Source organism: Ursus arctos, unplaced genomic scaffold (genome assembly GCF_023065955.2).
Source record: "Ursus arctos isolate Adak ecotype North America unplaced genomic scaffold, UrsArc2.0 scaffold_12, whole genome shotgun sequence".
Classification (NCBI taxonomy): domain Eukaryota; kingdom Metazoa; phylum Chordata; class Mammalia; order Carnivora; family Ursidae; genus Ursus; species Ursus arctos.
Window position 1 is genome coordinate 4,786,522 of NW_026622786.1, and position 16,359 is coordinate 4,802,880.

General features: G+C 42.1%; 1 non-coding gene and 1 pseudogene across 1 annotated transcript; both read left to right on the top strand.

The window, feature by feature from the left end:
- Positions 1-10,647: 10,647 nt before the first annotated feature.
- On the top strand, positions 10,648-11,741 carry LOC125282139 (ER membrane protein complex subunit 2-like; annotated as a pseudogene).
- A 3,558-nt stretch (positions 11,742-15,299) lies between these two features.
- On the top strand, positions 15,300-15,371 carry TRNAQ-CUG (transfer RNA glutamine (anticodon CUG)). The gene has a single exon. It is a non-coding gene; the product is annotated as a tRNA-Gln (tRNA).
- The last annotated feature ends 988 nt before the right edge of the window (positions 15,372-16,359 follow it).

Sequence of the window (16,359 nt, forward strand, 5' to 3'; positions counted from 1 at the left end):
GCACATTGGCGATAAGGGGAGGACTTGAAAACTTGAGGGGCTTCAGATGCGTCCTCAGTTTTCCCCAAAGGACACTAACTGAGGTCTGAACTTGCATGGAACGCTTAAGAGCTAGTAGAAAAGCCTTATAAAAGGTAGAGTGAAATCTCTCAAAGTCTGATGGTGCCGAGGTGATAAAGACAAATTATAGCAAGAGGGCTTTACTGAAGCACATTGTCCTAAGACATTTGTCAAGTATTGGAGTGATGTGGGAGTGGAAAATAAAAGAACTATATTAAAAATTCTTGCAGGGCCAAATGGTTTCCAAATAACTGCATACGAAAACAAAACTCAAGAATACCTATAGGAATATGGGGCGCCTGGGTGGCTCAGTCAGTTAAGCATCTGCCTTCAGCTCAGGTCATGATCTCAGGGTCCTGGGATCAAGCCCCACGTTGGGCTCTCTGCTCAACAGGGAGTCTACTTCTCTCTCTCCCTCTGCCCCCCTCACCACTCATACATACTCTTGTGCATGCTAGCGCTCTCGCTCTCTCTCTCTCTCTCAAATAAATAAAATCTTTAGGGAAAAAAAAGAATACCTATAGGAATACAAAAATATGTAGCAATCAATGAGGTAAACAGTCACAACATTTGATATCAAATCAAAAATTACCAGATTTTGTTTCTGGTCAAAATGAAATAACAGGGATTAGATTTACCCTCCCACCTAAAACAACTAGCCATCCAGACTAAATGTATGAAAAAATGGTTTTCAGGGAAACCAAGCAGTAAAGAACAGTGATCCCTGAAATATTGGAAACAAGTGAAATGAGCCCTTTAATTGACTAAGCTGACTTCCAGTAAGTTTTAAAAGCAGAAAACATGAGGACTCTTCCAGATTTGTTCTTTTTCAAGATTGTTTTGGCTATATGGGGTCCCTTGAGATTCCACATGAATTTTAGGATGGGTTTTTCTATTTTTGCAAAAAATGTGCTTGGGATTTTGATAGGGATTGCATTGGATCTATAGATCATTTTGAATAGTATGGGCATCTTAGCAATACTAATTCTTCCTTTCTAATTTGGATGTCTGTTAGCTACCTGAGTTCTTATTCCAAGAATCCTCTGGGGAATTCTCAGCACTCTCCAAAGATGCAGCAAAGACCCTTCTTTACAGAAGACCCTGCCTTATACCAACCATTCTTTGGGACAGTCTCCTGTGGTGAGCTCTGATGAGAATGGGATTGTCCTTAAAAATTCTCACTGTTTCACCTTTTCATTAGCAAGAGATGTCCTTGTCCTGAATTACGTGCCCCTCCCCTATGCTGCTATAATATCTAAAGGTTAGGACAGTTGCCACATTCTGATAAAACTATCTGTTTTTGAGTAGTTATTTCCTACCAACTAGAAGTCCTCAAAGAGAATGTGACTGACCTCTTTGCCTCCAGGGTGCAGCATGGTGTCAGGAAAATTAATTACTCATTAAATATTCATGATATAAGGTGTAAAACCCTTTGTAAACTGAAAGTACAGAAAAATACAATTACCACTATTTATTTACATGCAATGGTCCTTTTTCCTTAGTCCCTCCTGATCCCAAAAAGAAGAACCATGAAGACAAAATTCTCCAATACTTCTTTAAGATTTCATTCCTGCTAATCCAACAGTTATTTGCTGGGCATCCACTGTGAGGACAGCTTGAAGGTCAAGTCCTAGGGTGTGCAGCAGGGTCTCATGGTTACTTCCTCCTCCCCTTGGAGTTGATTATTCCCAACAGTTTAGATGAACCCTGAATCCACTTATGGTTCTCCTTGGCCAGGTATATAAATTCAATGTGGGGTGAGTTACTCTTCCAGTCCTCACTGCTCGGCCCAGGCTCCTCCTTAAGGTGTTGAATGTTGTAGGTATCCCTTAGTTTCTCCTCAAGCTTTCTGATCCTAGCCTAAAGACTATCCTCATTCCTACCCCCTTTGGCTATCAAGACACCACCATCAGCTCATCCTTCTGCATGCTGTTCTCATTCTCTAAACCTATAGATACTCTTTCCTCTAACTACTATCTCAGCTAAGCACAGCATTTATTCAGCAAACACATACACCAGGGGCTATGGCCTGGTCTTGGTTGCAGTTCCTAATGACTCTTTTAACATACACCTTAGCTCAGCATAGACACAGGACACTGGAGCAGGAAGGAACTGTCAAGTACATAAAATGAGGCCAAGGCCTGACTGATTCAGGTGGCAAAAACACAACATGCCACTTTTAGATTCAGTTTATTACTTACATAGACAGTGCAAGAAAGAATAGCCAAAAGTGCCAGCTTCCTGGGCCACTGTCCTCTGCACCAAAACATATAACACCAAAACAAAAGGGGCTAATAATGATGGTGTGAGCTGCAGAATACCCATGGGTAAGGAGCCAGGTCTGGATTGCAGCTAAATGCTTTTATAGTCCCAGCTGTACCTTGAGGGGGGCAGGAAAAAGCATCATATCTTACCAAAATTTGGTAGCTATTGATAGCCTATCAGGGGAAATAGGAATGTGAGTGGAATCTTCAGGGCAACTTCTCTTAAGCCTCCCATCCTCACATGTTCTAGTGGATGAAAAGATATTCTACCAAGACTTAGATTAGCTGCAATTCAAGCCTTTACCTGTGTGGCTACATGAATATATACAAGGTCTCCAGGGTACCATGGTGGGGCTGTTCCTCTATAAGAAACTTGGAAAACTAGAAAAATTAAGGACAATAACTTAATTTTATAGATGAAAAAAACTGATACTTGCAAAGATTAACAAACTTGCTAGAGCTCCCATAGCCTGTTGGTGGCAGAGCTGCTTTTATAAATCCAGCAGCTTCAAGACTCCCAGGTCAGTGCTCTTTGCAACATGCCACACAACCTCATATTTAGAATGTCAGAAGCCTGTGAAATTAACAATGTTTTCTCACTTTTAAGACAAATAAATCAGAAAATTCTTGCCCAGGAAAAATATATTCTCATGGACTCTATAGGTATACTTTTTATGCTCAGGCAGCTTTCAATCCTTAGCTGATCAAATTGGACCAAGGAACACATAAGTAATAATTAATGTTCATCACAATTACAATGTTTTTAGTAACTATATGTATAATGTTCGGCTATTGGAAGATAATCTTCATGTGAGTAGGACCTGTCTTGTCCCCACTACACAAATCCCCACCACATAGTTAATAAATATTTGTTGAATAAATAAAGTCATTATAAACAATGAATTTTTACCAATATTCCTTAATTCTAAGTGTATTCCTCACTCAATCCTTTACTGGGGCTGAAGTGAAGCAATAAAACCATGGATTGGAAAAGGACATTATTATATTTGAATACCAGATCCACCGCTTACTTAATATAGAATAGTAGGCAACTTCTTTAATCTCTTCAAGCCTCATTATCTTATTTTACAAAATGGAGAATATAACATTACATATAGAGCTTTTGGATGACTTTGCGTGTGTGGGCGCACGTGTGTGTCTGTGTGTATGTGAAGTCTGAGAAGTCACTCAATTAATGTGAATCCCTCATTCTCCAATTGGCTGCAAATCTAGGGAGCACTTATACCAAAATCACATGAGGAACTTGTTAAGAATCTCTGGGCATAGGGATAAAGCAAAGGAATCCTCCTTTTCCCCACAAATTTCCTAGGTAACGCTTACACAATCACTGAAGAAGTACATAGGTAGTTGAAAATCCAAAGAATCTCCTAGATGATCAGTGAAACCATTCTTGACATCAAGGAAAAATGCTTTGAAACATGAGAATGGGGAAGAGAATAACTAAAACAGGGTTTCTCAATAAGACAGAAGAAAAGACAGTTGTTGGAATAATATGGGGATGCAAGAGGGAGAGAAAGAGGTATGTGTACTGTTTGAGAAAGGATATTCATTATTATAATTTTATGTTCATTATTATAATTTTCATGACACAGGCTATAGAAAGAAAAGTTCAGTAATAATTCCTTGACAGGTAGGGCTTACATTAGGAAGATTCTATCTTTTGCATTATCAGAGATTCTCAAGGTCATGGGAAAGATTAAACAAATTGGCACTTCAGGTCAGTAACTCTGAGAAATAAAGAAAATAATCCATAATAATATCTTTATATGGTTCAATTGTAGGTTTGAATGTGGGAACAAAGCTGTGTTTTACTTGTGCAAAATATCACACACCTAAGTTTATTGAGAGCTTATGCCAGGCAAGCCATTTTGTGATGATTCAGGATAAAAGGACTGGCATTAGGAATTATGACATGAGAGGGAGGAGTTAAGATGGCGGAGGAGTAGGGGTCCCCTTTTTCAGGTGGTCCCCTGAGTCGAGCTGGATAGGTACCAGACCATCCTGAACACCCATGGAATCAGCCTGAGATGCAGGAAGATACATCTGGATCTCTACAAATGAACATCTCCAGCACTGAGTATTGAGGTACGAAGTGGGGAGCTGTGAAACCATGCACAGATATCGGAAGATAAATGGAAGGGGGAGGGAGCCTCCGTGTTCGGGCGCCAGGAAGCGGTAGCCACCTACACTGGGGAGCGGGCTGACTCCCGGACAGGCACCCGCGAGAGAGCAGACTGAGACCGTGAGCTGGGGAACATGCACAACCAGTCTGAAAACCAGAGCTCTGGAGTGCGCACGAACCACACTGAAACAGAGCTCAGGAGCGCGCGGGGGGCGGCTGGCGGATGGCAGTGTTAGAAACACAAAGTACAGAGACGTACCAGCCCTGGAAGTGAGGGCTGGGACGCTGGGTGTGGGGCGCACATCCCAGGACGCTGCAGGGTTTAGCAGCACCCACAGAAACAGAGTTAAAGTGGCCAGAAGAGCTCAGTGGAGAGTGGACTGCGATCCCTCTGTTCTGAGACAGAGGCTGGGATTCGGCCACTGCTGCTCTGATTCTCCAAAGAGACACAGCAAACCGCCAGGGAAAGCCACCAGAAAACAAAAGCCTGGAAATACTGGCTCACAGTGTGCCCATCCCCATTCCCCCTCACAGGGATGGGGCAACTCTACCCAAACAGGGTTGCCTGAGTATCGGCGCAGCAGGCACCTCCCCCCAGAAGGCAGGCTGAAAAATCAAGAAGCCCACATCCCTAAGGTCCCTATAAAACAAGTGCACACTGCATAGGTCCTGGTCAATAATTTGGGCTCTGGACAACTCCGCAACCTCTCCTCATCAGAATGACGAGAAGGAGAAACCCACCCCAGCAAAGAAAAGACAAGTCTGTGGCCTCTGCCACAGAACTAATGGATATGGATATAAACAAATTATCAGAAATGGAATTCAGAGTAACAATGGTCAAGACGATGTGTAGACTTGAAAAAAATATTAACGAAAATATTAATGAGAATATAGAATCTCTAAGGGCGGAAATGAGAGCGAATCTGGCAGAAATTAAAAATGCTATGAATCAAATGCAGTCAAAACTAGATGCTCTGATGGCCAGGGTAAATGAGGCAGAAGATTGAAAGTGAATTGGAGGATGGTAGAAGAGAAAGCTAAAACAGAAACGTGGCTCAAAAAAATCCAATCTCAAGAATGTAGGTTACAGGAGATTACTGACTCAATGAAACATTCTGATGTCAGAATCATGGGCATCCCCAAGGGGGTGGAGAAAGAGAGAGGTCTAGAAGAGATATTTGAACAAATTGTAGCTGAAAACTTCCCTAATCTAGCAAAGGAAACAAACATTCGTGTCCAAGAGGCAGAGAGGACCCCTCCCAAGTTCAACCACGACAAACCTATGTCACGTCACATCATAGTGCAATTTGCCAATATTAGATCCAAGGATACAGTATTGAAAGCGGCCAGGGCAAAGAAATTTCTCACGTACCAAGGCAAAGTTATCAGAATTATGTCAGACCTGTCTACACAGACCTGGAATGAGAGAAAGGGTTGGGGGGCATTTTTAAAGCTCTTTCAGAGAAAAACATGCAGCCAAGTAATTATCCAGCAAGGCTGTCACTCAGAATTGATGGAGAGGGGGCGCCTGGGTGGCACAGCGGTTAAGCGCCTGCCTTCGGCTCAGGGCGTGATCCCGGCGTTATGGGATCGAGCCCCACATCAGTCTCCTCCACTATGAGCCTGCTTCTTCCTCTCCCACTCCCCCTGCTTGTGTTCCCTCTCTCGCTGGCTATCTCTGTTAAATAAATAAATAAAATCTTTAAAAAAAAAAAAAGAATTGATGGAGAGATAAAGACCTTCCAGTATCACCAGTTACTGACCAATTTCGTAACCACGAAACCAGCCCTACAGGAGATATTAAGGGGGGTTCTATAAAAGTAAAAAGGCCCCAAGAGGGATACAGAACAGAAAGTCACAATCTATAGAAACAAAGACTTTACAGGCAACATGGCATCATTAAAATCATATCTCTCAATAATCAGTCTCAATGTAAATGGCCTAAATGCTCCCATAAACACCACAGGGTTGAAGATTGGATAAAAAGACATGACCCATCCATTTGCTGTCTACAAGAGACTCATTTTGAACCTAAAGATACATCCAGACTGAAAGTAAAGGGATGGAATACCATCTTTCATGCCAATGGACCTCAAAAGAAAGCTGGGGTAGCAATTCTCATATCAACAGTTTTGATTTTAAACTAAAGACTATAGTTAGAGATACAGAAGGGCACTATATTATTCTTAAAGGATGTATCCAACAAGTGGATATGACAATTATTAATATCTATGCCCCCAACAGGGGAGCAGCTAGATACACAAGCCAACTCTTAACCAGAATAAAGAGACATACAGATAAAAATACATTAATAGTAGGGGACATCAACACTCCACTATCAGCAATACATGGATCACCTAAGCAGAAAATCAGCACAGAAACAAGAGCTTTGAATGCCATACTAGACGAGTTGGACCTCATAGATATATATAGAACACTACACCCCAGAACAAAAGAATACTCATTCTATTCTAATGCACATGGAATATTCTCAAGAATAGACCATGCTCTGGGTCACAAAACAGGTCTCAACCGATACCAAAAGACTGAAATTATTCCCTGCATATTCTCAGACCACAACGCTTTGAAATTGGAACTCAACCACAAGGAAAAATTTGGAAGAAACTCAAACACTTGGAGATTAAGAACCATCCTGCTGAGGAATGATTCAATAAACCAGAAAATCAAAAATCAATTTTAAACAATTTATGGAGACCAACGAGAATGAAAACACAGCAGTCAAAAACCTATGGGACACTGCAAAGGCAGTCCTAAGGGGAAAATACATAGCCATCCAAGCCTCACTCAAAAGAATAGAAAAATCTAAAATGCAGTTTTTATATTCTCACCTCAAGAAACTGGAACAGCAATAGAAGAACAGGCCTAATCCATGCACGAGAAAGCAGTTGATCAAGATTAGAGCAGAGATCAATGAATTAGAAACCAGGAGTATAGTAGAGCAGATCAACAGAACTAGAAGCTGGTTCTTTGAAAGAATAAATAAAATAGATAAGCCACTGGCAAGACTTATCCAAAAGAATAGAGAAAGGACCCAAATTAATAAAATTATGAATGAAAAGGGAGAGGTCACAACCAACACCAATGAAATAGGAAGGATCATTAGAAACTTTTATCAACAACTTTATGCCAATAAATTAAGCAACCTGGAAGAAATGGATGCCTTCCTGGAAACCTATAAACTACCAAGACTGAAACAGAAGAAATTGATTTTTTAAACAGGCCAATTAATTATGAAGAGATTGAAACAGTGATAAAAAACCTTCCAAAAAACAAAACTTCAGGACCAGATGGTTTTCCTGGGGAATTCTTACAAACATTCAAAGAAGAAATAATACCTATTCTCCTAAAGCTATTTCAAAAAATAGAAACAGAAGGAAAGCTACCAAACTCATTCTATGAGGCCAATATTACCTTGATCCCCAAACCAGGCAAAGACCCCATCAAAAAGGAGAATTACAGACCGATTTCCCTAATGAATATGGATGCCAAAATTCTCAACAAGATCCTGGCTAATAGAATCCAACAGTACATTAAAAGGATTATCCATCATGACCAAGTGGGATTCATCCCTGGGATGCAAGGGTGGTTCAACATTCGCAAATCTATCAGTGTTACAGACTTTATCAGCAAGAAAAAAGCCAAAAATCATATGATTCTCTCAATAGATGCAGAAAAAACATTTGACAAAATACAGCATCCTTTCCTGATTAAAAACCTTCACAGTGTAGGGATACAGGGTACATTCCTCAATTTCATAAAAACCATCTATGAAAAGCCTACAGCAAATATCATTCTCAGTGGGGAAAAGCTGGAAGCCTTTCCCTTAAGATCAGGAACACGACAAGGATGCCCACTCTCGCCACTATTATTCAACATAGTACTAGAAGTCCTTGCAACAGCAATCAGACAACAAAAAGGGATAAAAGTATCCAAATCGGCAAAGAAGAAGTCAAACTGTCTGTCTTCACAGATGACATGATACTCTATACGGAAAACCCAAAAGAATCCACCCCCAAACTAGTAGAAGTTATAGAGCAATTCAGTAATGTGGCAGGATACAAAATCAATGCTCAGAAATCAGTTGCATTTCTATACACGAACAATGAGACTGAAAAAAGAGAAATTAGGGAATCCAACCCATTTACAATAGCACCAAAAATCATATGTTATCTTGGAATTAACTTAACCAGAAACGTAAAGGATCTATATTTTAGAAACTACAAATCACTCTTGAAAGACATTGAAGAAGACACAAAACAATGGAAAAACATTCCATGCTCATGGATCAGAGGAATAAACATAATTAAAATGTGTATGCTACCCAGAGCAATCTACACTTTCAATGCCATCCTGATCAAAATACCTATGACATTTTTCAAAGAACTGGAACAAACAGCCCTTAAATTTGTGTGGAACTAGAAAAGGCCCTGAATTGCCAAGGAATTGCTGAAAAGGAAAAACAAAGCTGGGGGCATCACAATGCCGGATTTCAAGTTGTACTACAAGTTGTGATCACAAAGACAGCATGGTACTGGAACAAAAACAGACACATAGACCAGTGGAATAGAATAGAGAACCCAGAAATGGACCCTCGGCTCTTTGGGCAAGTAATCTTTGATAAAGCAGGAAAAAACATCCAGTGGAAAAAAAGACAGTCTCTTCAATAAATGGTGCTGGGAAAATTGGACAGCTATATGCAAAAGAATGAAACTTGACCACTCTCTCACACCATACACAAAGATAAACTCCAAATGGATGAAAGACCTCGATGTGAGACAGGAATCCATCAAAATCCTAGAGGAGAGCATAGGCAGCAACCTCTACGACATCGGCCACAGCAACCTTTTTCATGACACATCTCCAAAGGCAAGAGAAACAAAAGAAAAAATGAACTTGTGGGACTTCATCAAGATAAAAATCTTCTGCACAGCCAAGGAAACAGTCAAAAAAACTAAGAGGCAGCCCACAGAATGGGAGAAGATATTTGCAAATGACGCTACAGATAAAAGACTGCTATCCAAGATCTATAAAGAACTTCTTAAACTCAATACACGAGAAAAATAATCAAATCAAAAAGTGGGCAAATTGTATGAACAGACACTTTTCCAATGAAGACATACAAATGGCTAACAGACACATGAAAAAATGTTCAAAATCATTAACCATATGGGAAATTCAAATCAAAACCTCACTGAGATACCATCTTACTCCAGTTAGGATGGCAAAAATTGACAAGGCAAGAAACAAAAAATGTTGGGGAGGATGTGTAGAAAGGGGATCCTTCTTACAGTGTTAGTGGGAATGCAAGTTGGTACAGCCACTCTGGAAAACAGCGTGGTGGTCCCTTAAAAAGTTAAAAATTGAGCTACCCTATGATCCAGCCATTGCACTACTGGGTATTTACCCCAACGATACAGATGTAGTGTGTACCCCAATGTTCATAGCATATGCACCCCAGTGTTCATATGCACCCCAATGTTCATAGCAGCATTGTCCACAATAGCTAAATTGTGGAAGGAGCCGAGATGCCCTTCAACAGATGACTGGATGAAGAAGATGTGGTCCATATATACAATGGAATATTACTCAGCTATCAAAAAGAACGATTTCTCAACATTTGCAGCAACATGGACGGGACTGGAGGAGATTATGCTAAGTGAAATAAGACAAGCAGAGAAAGACAATTATCATATGGTTTCTCTCATCTATGGAACATAAGAACTAGGAAGATCAGTAGGAGAAGAAAAGGATAAAGAAAGGGAGGGTCATCAGAAGGGGGAATGAAGCATGAGAGACTATGGACTCTGAGAAACAAACTGAGGGCTTCAGAGGGGAGGGGGTTGGGGGAATGGGATAGGCTGGTGATGGGTAGTAAGGAGGGCACGTATTGCATGGTGCACTGGGTGTTATATGCAACTAATGAATCATGGAACTTTACATCAAAAACCAGGGATGTACTGTATGGTGACTAACATAATATAATAAAACATATTATTATAATAAAAAAAGGAATTATGACATAAAAAAATGATCACAAAATTTTAATTTCTAAAATTCTCTAGAAAAAACACATGGTACAGAGGAAAGTGATGTCAGCTTTGTGCTCTGAGCATCCAGGGTTCTAACATTATTTCTGCCATTGAATATTGTGCAAATTCGATGAAGTCACTTTACCTCAATTTTCTCAGCTATAAAAGGAGGACAGTAAGTAGATGAACTCTAAGTTTCTTTTAACCCAGAATTATCCTATGGTTTGATGAAGTTTAAACAATTTATGTCAGGCAGTGAGACAAGAGAGAATGAAGTGGAGGTTAGAGCACTTCCAATGCTGTGTACCAACAAAAAGCCATCTTCATAATGGTTAAATTTTCAATAGCTGGCCCCTAGCACTGAAAGAACAAATGAATTGGCTCATCCTCTCACCTGGCTGCCTCTAGGTTCTGGAAAGATAGCAAAGGTCTCAGAACTTTATGATGTCACTTGGGAGGAAATGTGATCTAAAATGCAAAAAAGAAAAAAATTCTTGCAACAGTGATCAAATGGTGGAATTTGAAGAATTAATCCATGACTATGTTTCTAAGCTTGGAAATGACATTTGGAAAATATGTGATACTTGCAGCCCAAGGTATGGCTTGACATTGTTTTGACCTTCAGGTGTTGAATTTTCCTGGCAGTCACAGAGATAAGCAAAATCTGAAGCCATAGAAAGATATAACGATGTTATACTACAGCCATGTAATCCAATTTTATAAGAAGATCCAACTACTGCAAGAAAACACAAAATTGATACTCAAAAAGCCCTACGAGAAATATAGAAGCTGTTCAAGCTTACCATGAATGAGGATTTAGAACATTTTTTTTGGTAACCAAGGAGTATGGCATAAACTTGCAGAACTGTATATTAATGAACACAACTATGCAGAGAAGCTTTTTGTTTAGAGGAGCTCATGGTGACAAATCCACACAACACTTACCCTGTCAGGTCTAGGGATGTTGTCAGCAGGGCATTGAAGTTAAATATAACCAAGGTAGAGTTGAAAATCCTGAACTTTCAGGAAAGTATTTTGCACAGGCATTGAAACTGTTCAACAGAAATAGGAAAGCTTTGTTTGGGCTTAAGTGTATGCAAATCACGTTGCTTCTGATCCCAAAGCAAGAACAAAATGGAGAAGAATGACATGAAATATGTTCATTGGGCAGCTCATCACATAACAGAGTTTATCAGTGTGAAGGCTGAAATAAGAAGGAAATAAAATACAGCTGACCCTTAAACAACTGAGGGGTTAGGGGCATTGACCACCCCCCCCCCACAGTCAAAAATCTGCATATAACCTTTGACTCCCCAAATCTTAACTTCTAATAGCCAACTATTGACTGGAAATCCTTACCAGTAACATAGTCGATTAACACATATTTTTTATGTTAAATGTATTATTATATATTGTAGTCTTACAATAAAATAAGCTAGAGAAAATAAAATATTAAGAAACTCTTAAGGAAGAGAAAATACATTTATAGTACTGTATATATTGAAAAAAAATCACACAGAAGTGGACCCACGCAGTTCAAACCAGTGGTGTTCAAGGGTCACATGTACTCTCCTTAACCAGTTGAAGATATGGCAGAAACACTGGATCACTCATTCTTAAAATTTCAAAAGCTAGTGCACATTAGATTTCACAACTGCTTAGTTGAGTTTATTGGCCTGTAACTTGCTAAATGCTTAATGCTATTTATACTAAATCTCTGCTAATGAGGCAGTTGTGTGTGTGCATGCCTGTGTGTGTGTGTGGTATGAGAGAGAAAGGGTGGGGAGAGGGAGAGAAAGAGACACTAAATGATTTAATGCCATTTTATCTGTGTGACCCCAAGGAGGAATACTTTCAAACTCCCTATGTTAGCAATATGTATTATATTATATTATATTATATTATATTATATTATATTATATTATATCATATCATATCATATCATATCATATATATAATTATAACTTAATGGTTGTAACTGGTACAAAGTCTCAGGGTAATCACTAATCACGGTAATCACTAATCAAATTAATTTGTGTTTATTTCTTTTTTTTTAAGATTATATTTATTTGAGAGTGAGTGAGAGAGAGAGAGCACGAGGGGGAGGGGCAGAGGGAAAAGCAGACTCCCTGCTGAGCAGGGAACCAGACCTGGGGCTCAATCCTAGGACCCCAATATCATGACCTGAGCCGAAGGCAGACACTTAACCGACAAGCCATCTAGGCACCCCTATTTCCTTCTTTCTTTTTTTTTTTTTTAAGATTTATTTATTTTGAAAGAGAGAGAGCACATGTGTGGGAGGGGGAGGGGAAGAGAGAGAATCTTGAGCAGACTCCCCGCTGAGCAGAGAGACCCTAGAGAGGCTAGATCTCACAACTCTGAGATTATGACCTGAGCCAAAACCAAGAGTCAGACACTTAACCGACTGAGCCACCCAGGTGCCCCTGTTTTGTGTATATTTCTTGACCATGCTAAGATTGTTGGTTATAATGGAACATTATCCAGAGCCATTCAGTCATCCTACACAGTGATTCCGCTTTTTCCCTTACACAATGCCCTTCTACAAACTAGAAATTGAGACTTCTTTTATTTAATAATATTTTTTATTATATTATGTTAGTCACCATACAGTACATCCCTAGTTTTTGATGTAAAGTTCCATGATTCATTACTTGCGTATAATACCCAGTGCACCATGCAATATGTGCCCTCCTTTCTAACCATCACCAGCCTATCCCATTCCCCCACCTCCCACCCCTCTGAAGCTCTGTTTGTTTCCCAGAGTCCATAGTCTCTCATGGTTCATTCCCCCTTCTGTTTACCCCCCCCCTTTCTTCTTCCCTTTCTTCTCCTACCGATCTTCCTACTTCTTATGTTCCATAAATGAGTGAAACCATATAATTGTCTTTCTCTGCTTGACTTAAGAAATTGAGACTTCTGAAAGAAACATCAAGAACCTCAATAACAGACTGTGTCTAGTATTCTTTTTTTTTAATATTTAGGTATTTATTAGAGAGAGAGAGTGAGTAGAAGGAAAGGCAGGGGGAAAGAATTTTTCAATCAGGCTTCCCTCTGAGAGCGGAGCCAGATACGGAGCTCCATCTCACAACCCTTGAGATCATGACCCATGAGATTATGACCTGAGCCAAAACCAAGAGTCAGACACTCAACCAACTGAGCCACCCAGGCACCCCCAGACTGTGAGAGACTGGGGATAGGACCCCAAATAAGCCACCTGTAGGAGAATGCCACTCAGTCCAACAGTCAGCCTCCTTCCTCTGCCCCAACTGGGTAGAGTGAAGCTCCAGCTTTATCCCCTAGGATCTTCTCAGAACTGTGGCGCCCACTCTGAGTTCTCTCCCCAAAGAAGCTCTCCTTTTCCCCTCCCCAATTAAATTGCCTCCGTACTGGCATCTGAAACATCTTTCTTTCACTTTTTCTTATTTTCATCCTTTTTTTTTAAAACCTAAGGAACACATCGATATATTTATTCTCTTTGTAAATTACATGATAAAAAATGCATAGGGGGAAAATTCCTCTCCTCCACACTAATTTCCATAGGAGTAACTAACCACTGTTAACAGGATATAAACCACAGCTCTGGCTCATTGATAACTACCCACTGAATCTGACTAGCATACTTCATTCAGTCTAAGGGGAGAAACCTTTTCCCTCCTTTCTCACACCAAGAGTCCAAGACCTCCCCTCCCCGCCTACCTCCCGGCTCAAGAGTTAGGAATGTCCAGGTGCTCAGATGCTGGGTTGGGCAAACATGGTGGCTGGAGAGCTTTGGCCGTCTCTGGGTCACTGGAAATTTAAAAAGTAGAGAGCTGGCTGCAGAAGGCTGGGGATTCTATGACTCAATCTTCTGCCTAGTAATGATTCCCAGGTTCACAGTGGCGGACTATCCAGTCTGAATCCCAAAACACTATCTCAATTGCTTTTCCAACCCCCTCTTGTAGCCAGGAGACAGGAGCATACTTTTTTTCTCTTCTGTACATCTATTTTAGTCGGTGGTTTGTCGGACTTTTAATTTCAAGGTACTGAGTATGGTGCAGCATTCCGTGAATTTTCTGGCATCTCTGGCTCCAGCAGCTTCCGGCCCTGCTTGGAGCTCTGTACGTTGTACTCGGCGTGGCCACGCAGGGGCGATACCGGGACGCATCTCATCCCCAGACACCCGTAGTAGAGACCAGTGCTTGAGGTTCAATTTGGCGGGAAGTGACCAGCCAGTCTTGAGCTGCGCCGAACCCCAGATTCTTTACTCTGGAGTCGCCCCACCCCCGGGATGGTCCTGAGCCGACTGAAGGCCCGCGCAGCTAGAGAAAATGGGTGGTGAGGAAGACAGCAAGAAAGACGGGAAGGAAATAGGATCAGGAATGGAATGGGAGGGGCTGGAATCCCAGCAAGTCCCAAGTCCCGTTCGGAGGATCACCGGAGCTCCCAGGGCTGTGGGAAGAGCACAAGTGCAAAGGGACGGAAAGGAACACCTGGTTTTTTTCTGGCAGGAACTTCACCTCAGGGCAGGAAACTAGTCATCCAGGCAGAGCAGGTGCACCTCCCTGTGGCTAAGCTGCAAATGGACGTGATCTCGTTCCCCGACTCGCGAGCCCGGAGAGCGGCAGGGAGAACGTGAGTGGCGGCGACTCCTCGCGGGTCTCGGAGCCGTGCTCCAACCCCTGGGGCGAGAAGACAAACCCGGCAGGAGGCGCGTCCCGGAACGCAGGGCGGAGGAAGGCGATGTACACACACCTCGGAGAGGCAGGGCACCTTGCGCCCGGTGGTTCCATGGTGTAATGGTGAGCACTCTGGACTCTGAATCCAGCGATCCGAGTTCAAGTCTCGGTGGAACCTTCCCCTTTGGGCCAAGCCGCAGCCACCTTTTACTCTCTTCTCCAATACCGAGCGACTGACACCTGCCTTCCCTTTCCCGCTGCCCCCGCTCCGGGGAGGGAAACTCCGGGGGCGTCGCGCGCGGGTCCGGCTTGGGCGCCTCGCAGCCGCGTGCCCCACGCTCTGCCACCTCCTCCTCAGGAATCGGGGACCCAGAAGCCCGCGTCTCAGAGTGGCGCCCCCCCCCCCCACACACACTCCCCACGGACACAGGCGGGGCACCGGGCCAGTGCTGCCCCTCGTCGGGGTGCCCCTCGGGCCTCGGGATAAAAGGCGGCGGCGGCGGCCACTAAATCCTGCACCGCGAGGGGCGTCCCGCCGCGCGTCCTGAAATTGCACCCATTAGCCTGCACACGTAGAAAACGATAGCAGTAAGAAACAGCGCTCCTTACCTCGGTCGCGCGGTGGCGAGACTGAAGTTTCGGGTCCTGGGTTCAAGCATAGGGTCGGGTGATTTTCGTTTAATTTTTCTCGGATCCTTTCCCACCAGCTACCAGAAGAATCGCGAGTCTCTGTTCAGGCCAGTAGGGGTCGCGGTTGTCCTAAACTTTGTACTTCAGTGTGGGGCGTCTCCTCCGTAAACCCTAAACCCAGGGAAAGAGAGATTCTGGCTGGGGATTCTCTGTGCCTGACCTGCGGCCGCCCGCAGCACTCCCCCTTCTTCCTGCCTGGATCTACTTCAAGAAGACACCATAGGAAAAGAAGACCATGATCTTTTCCTCCTATTCACAGTCTTTGTAGTTTTAAAGTTGTAGATATAAGCAGATTTTCATTCTGTTGGTCTGGAATGGCAGAGAGATAGAGACCTAAAAAGAACTAAATATACTTTGTAAAAATACCAAAAAGTTAGAGGAATAAGATTACCCGTTTTTAAGACTTATTATAAAGCTTCAGTTAGCAAGATATTGTGGATAAGCAAAGGGATAGCACACAGACCAATGAAACAGAA